Source organism: Lissotriton helveticus, chromosome 8 (assembly GCF_964261635.1).
Source record: "Lissotriton helveticus chromosome 8, aLisHel1.1, whole genome shotgun sequence".
In the NCBI taxonomy this organism is placed as follows: Eukaryota; Metazoa; Chordata; class Amphibia; order Caudata; family Salamandridae; genus Lissotriton; species Lissotriton helveticus.
In genome coordinates this window covers 1,702,848,591-1,702,854,645 of record NC_136069.1, presented here as the reverse complement: position 1 = coordinate 1,702,854,645, position 6,055 = coordinate 1,702,848,591, and positions in this window count along the sequence as shown.

Sequence of the window (6,055 nt, the reverse complement as noted above, 5' to 3'; positions counted from 1 at the left end):
GAGGGCTGTATTTAGGACCAGCTTGGGAACAAAAAGCAGCCTTGGCAGATGTTGCCACACCCACCCAGTGCTTCGCTTGTAAAAGAGTAGGCGCTGGGGCATACAGTTTGCTCAAAGATCAGCTGCTAAATACTAAGGGTCCATAGTTTTGATTCTAGCTTGCGACTTTTTAATTGACCATCAGACACTCCCTGCCTCTTTATCTCACTCTTGCAGGTTCTTTTTCATCCCTGTTTTCTGCCTGAATCACACCTTTCTGTCCCTCTTTCCCTCTATTGTGTTTTTCTCTCTCCTGCTCTGGATCAAAGTCTGATGAGAATAAAAGAAGTGCTGGTCCTCAAAATGCGTGCCGGTGGACTCAATTTGCAACCATCAGTTCAAAGTAAGCACCGCACCACCCCCATGAATCACAGGAGGAGCAACCACCATCACTGCAAGGAGGAATTGAGAGCTCCTTCCCCCACAAGAAATTGTATAAAAGCATGGTGCAGTTTACAAAGCCTTTTCACTAGATATTGTCCTTCTAATCTTCCAGCTCCTTTTCCGCATTCCTTTCTATTTCTCTCTCATTTTTCTTCCTCCCTCCATTACCCTCCAGTTTCTTCTTTCCATCCTTACCATATATAACTCTGTCTGTGCAACTCTCTGGTGCATCTGGGGATTCTTGTATGACGTGACCCTCAGTCCATGACACAACTGCGCCCCCGATCCAAGGCTTAACAACGCGTTTCAGCCCTGATCAGAACCCCCAGCACCCTTGGCCTCAACCCCAAGTGACACCATCAATTAATTAAGTGTTTGTTAAGCGCTACTACTCACCTGTGAGGGTCTCAAGGCGCTGGGGGAGGGGTTTTCACAGGTTCCAGTCCATCAAGGAGGGGTTCTGTCGAAGAGCCATGTTTTGAGGTTTTTTGTGAAGATGGGGAGTGATGTTGTCTGTCTGAGGTGAAGCAGAAGGTCGTTTTAGGCTCTGGCTGCGAGGAAGGAGAAGGAGCTTCCTCCCGATCTGGTCTTTCTGGTGCGGGGGACCATGGCGTAGAAGAGCTGGGCTGATCGTTGGGTCCTTTGGGGTGCGTGGAATTTGAGTCTTCTGTTCAGGTATGCTGGTCCGGTGTCATAGAGGGCCTTGTGTGCGTGGGTGAGCATCATGAAGGTGACTCTAGCTTCGATGGGGAGACAGTGGAGTGTGCGCAGGTGCTGGGAGATGTGGCAGTGGGGAAACATCACTTACAACGCAACTTTTACCACGCAGTGCCTTTACATCGCAACTTTTACAACGCAGACCTTTACAACGCATTGCGCTGGGGGGCGCTCTAGGATAGGGAATAGGTTAATTTACTATCCAATAACCTTCCCTAGTGTCCACGGGGACTGGAGTTGGAATAGTAAATTAAACTATTCACTATCCAGCGCCCAAAAGCACTATGCGTTGTAATGGTATGCGTTGTAAAAACCGCGTTGTAAAAGCATGCGATGTAAAAGCATGCGTTGTAATGTCGTACATCCGTGGCAGTGTCTTGGCAGGTTGATGCCAGTCTTGAGGCGGCGATCAGCCCTGATCTGAGCCCCAATCACCCTTGACTTGAGCATTCTTCAGGAACTGATGCGTATGTGGGCCTGTGAGAGTTTGGACCCTCAACTCTGGGGCACTTCGTTTTGAATTGGCTATGCGCCTTACAAACCCCGTTACTAATATTATTATTGTAAATACATAAACTTTGGCATATTTCTTTTACCTAAAAAAACAGATACAAATCATTAGAGTACTGAAAGGTATGTGTGCATCTCCAGGGTGGATGCCACCCCTCCTCAGGGGTGAGATGCTGCATCTGACGGACAGGGACCGCGAGCAATGACTGCAGGGAGGGATGCTTCTGCATCTGACTCAAGAGCGACACCTGGTGAGCACTCGCAGTACTGCAGCGTTGAGGAAGGGGTCTCAGACTTGCACAGGTGACTCAGGAGGGGCGTTTATTAACGACGATGAGCAGGTACCGCAGGGTTATGAAGACTTTAGGCTGTTGGATGGGACTGGAGGGGACTCTTCGTGACCCTTGCAGTGCTGCAGCTTTGTGAAAGACTTTTCCTGCTTCTGCATCCGACTTGTGTGAAGGTTCATGAATGCCTTGCCAGCCACAAGTGTTCTTCAATGAAAAAACTGTGGAAAAAAATCTATACACAATTAATATTTACTTTTTCCACTATGGCGATTGGGGGTATGTGTCTGTGTGTGCACGCACACACGTGTGTTTTATTATGTAGGACACTTAATAGCATTTCTTCAGTCATTTGTGTCTCCAATTGGAGTTTTTATTTATTGCCATTTGGTACAATCATGTTGTTCCCTCTTACTACAGAACAGATCCTAGGGCAGAGGATCAGCACACTTCTGCCAGGCTGTCCTCACAATTAGCAAGTCAAATGTCCAGGCTCACACATGTACCTCTAGCAATGAGAAGTATGTTGCCTAAGAAAAAGTTTGAAGACACTTGAATTTACCAGTGACTACTCATGCCTCCATAAAGTTGCCTCCCCCCAATGCTGCATAGTAAAGAAGACACTTACTGAATACTGACCCATCATAAACCATCTTTAACCTATTTGCTTATATCAATAAAAGCACAGATCCGTAGAGTAGCCAAACTCTGCACCCAGATGTATATTGTTGAAGCGACGCTGCATCAGCCTTGTGAAGAACACTTGCAGCAATGCATCTAACTTGGAATCTACGTCTAGTAACACCTTGTGGCAGTGCAACACTGCTAACAAGCTTTGACTTGTGAGGGACATCTAGTCAGGTTTAGGGGGCAGGAGCCTTGTTAAAGACGTGAAGATGCTGCGTCTCAATCGAGAGGGGCATATATCACTGACTTGAGGTGCGACGGCTATGCGAAAGGCCAAACCTATTGGCTTTGCCAACACTTTTTTTTTTAACATGAAGTTATCTCTCCATGTGCCGAGTGGTCAAGTGGAGTATGTAATATTTGGCACCTTCAGCCTTTTTTTCTTTGGTTTTTGTTTTTACAATTCGAAGCTCAGACACTCGATTGAAGCTTGGATCATGCAGCTTCCCAACACCCAGGACTGCTGGAATAAATGCATCACTAGGTTTGCCCTGTTCTACATTGCAATGCAGCCCCACTGCACATCGCCCTGTGCCCCTGAACTGCACAACAGACAGTGCACACAGGAGCCGTAGCATCCACTGGGCCCTCGAGGGGCCACTGGCCCTGTGCTTACTGCTTCATATCACTGAGCTCGCCTTTGTGCACACTGAGCTCACCTGGTGCACAATTAGCTCACCTGGTGCCCACCGAGTTTGTCTGGTGCAAATGAGCTTGCCTCGTGTACACCGAGCTCGTTTTTTCACACAGAGCTCGCCTGGTGCACATTTAGCTCACCTGGTGCACATTTAGTTCGCCTGGTGCACACCGAGCTCGCCTGGTGCACACCAGGCTAGTCTGGTGCACACAGAGCTCGCCTGGTGCACACAGAGCTCGCCTGGTGCACATTTAGCTCACCTGGTGCAAATTTAGTTCGACTGGTGCACACCGAGCTCGCCTGATGCACACCGAGCTCGTCTGGTGCACACAAGTCTGCCTGGTGCACACCGTGGTCGCCTGGTGCACACTGCAGTCTTCTGGTGCACACTGAGCTCGCCTGGTGCACACCGAGCTCGTCTGGTGCACACAAGTCTGCCTGGTGCACACCGTGGTCGCCTGGTGCACACTGCAGTCTTCTGGTGCACACTGAGCTCGCCTGGTGCACACCGAGCTCGCCTGGTGCACACCAAGCTCGCCTGGTGCACACCGAGCTCACCTGGTGCACACCAAGCTCGCCTGGTGCACACCGAGCTCGCCTGGTGCACACCGAGCTAGTCTGGTGCACACAGAGCTCGCCTGGTGCACATTTAGCTCACCTGGTGCAAATTTAGCTCGCCTGGTGCACACAGAGCTGCCTGGTGCACACAGAGCTGCCTGGTGCACACCGAGCTCGCCTGGTGCACACCGAGCTCGCCTAGTGCACACCGAGCTCGCCTGGTCCACACCACGGTCACCTGGGGCACACAGCGGTCGTCTGGTGCACACCGAGCTCACCTGGTACACATCCAGCTCACCTGGTGCACATTTGTTTATGTTAATGTTATTGATATTTGTATAGCGTTAACTGTTAACCGAAGGTGTCCTGGCGCTGAATGAAAGTCCTGACTGAAGATGAAATCGGAGAGGTTGTTCGCCGATTTAATTTGCAAAGAGCCAGGTTGTTAGTGCCTTCCAAAAAGCTAGAATATTGTTAGTGTTTCTCAGGTGAGGTGGGAGGGTGATCCATTGGCTACAAAGCTTCTGCCGCCCCAAGTGGCCTTTTTCACCCTAGGCACTACCACGAGCTTCGCATCTGATGACCGCAAAACTCTTTTTGGTGTGTACCAGTGAAATCTCTGTTTTAGGAAGTCCGGCCCATTTCCATGCAGGGCTCTAAAGACCAGACACAATGCTTTGAACTCAGAACGCTTCCTGACCGGAAACCAATGGAGCGCTTTTATTTTATCAGAGATCGATTCAAATTTTAGTGTGTCTGTGAGGAGTCTGGCCGCTGCATTTTGAAGGGTCTGTAGTTTGTTCAGCGAACCCTCGTGGATCTTGAGATACAGGCTATTACAATAATCCAATCTGGACATTATTAACGTGGGGGCTACAATATGTTTCGCTTCTTTGGGTAACAGTGGCATTATTTTTTTACATGATCTAAGGATAAATGATGTTGAAGAGGCCACTTTGTTCACCTGGTCTTTGAAGCAGAGTTTGTCATCTATCCATACCCCCAAGTTCTTCTCCTTCCTGATTGGGGTAGGGAGCGGACCTGATGCTTCTGGCCAGCAATTAGGGGTTCAAAAATTGGTATTATTACCAAAAATGAATAACCTCTGTCTTTGTGGAATTAAGTTTTAAGCAATTTTACTGCGGTTTCCTGAATGGTTTCTGGCAGTATGGTCACTACTATTTGTGTGTCATCCACGTACGACGTCAAATTGAATCCAAATGATTCAATTAACGGAGCCAATGAAGACACGTAAACATTGAATAGATTTGGGCTAAGCGAGGACCCGTGTGGCACGCCACAGGGTAGAGAAAAGGGCTTTGCTTCAAATTTGTCGAGGGCCACCGTTTGTGTTCTGTCTGTCGGGAAGGATCTGATCAGTTTCCATGCCAAGCCCCTGATTCCGATCTTGTCCAAAAGGCCCATCAGCGCGGCATGATGGACCGTATCAAATGCCGCTGACAAATCCAACATGATCAACATGATTTCCTCCCTGGTCCAGAATGGTCCTAATTTCCTCGGTAGATTTGAGGAGCGCCGTTTCCGTGCTATGGCTTTCTCTGAAACCATATTGAGTTGGATTTAGTGCTTGAGATATTTGCAAAAACTGGTTAAGTTGGAAATTCATATTTCTTTTACTAAGTTTAGCCAGGAGTGGTAATCTGGAAATTGGTCTGAAGTTATTAGGGTCATTTGCATCTAGATTCTGTTTCTTCAACAAGGGCAGGATTGATGCCGGTTTCCATTCCAATGGAAAGTATCCTTCCAGATACATATTGTTAATGATGGAAGTCAATTTTTGTGACACTGGCTCAGCTCGTAGTTTAACTACGGCTGGTGGGCAGGGATCGTAAGAACCTGACTTGACTTTTGAGAGGAGATTGAGGATGTCAGTTTCCGTTAGAAAAGCGAATTGGTCAAAAGTGGTGCTGTCTTTTATTTCTCCAAATTGGCCACCATTACAATTAGTTGATGTATTTAATGTGGAGCGTGCAAAGGTTTGGAAAATGCCATTGACTTAGCGCGGCTGGTGCACATTTAGCTCGCCTGGTGCACATTTAGCTTGCCTGGTACACATTTAGCTCGCCTGGTGCTCACCAAGCTCGCCTGGTGCACACCAAGCTCGCCTGGTGCACACCAAGCTCGCCTGGTGCACACCAAGCTCGCCTGGTGCACACCACGCGCGCCTGGTGCACACCACGCGCGCCTGGTGCACACCACGCGCGCCTGGTGCACA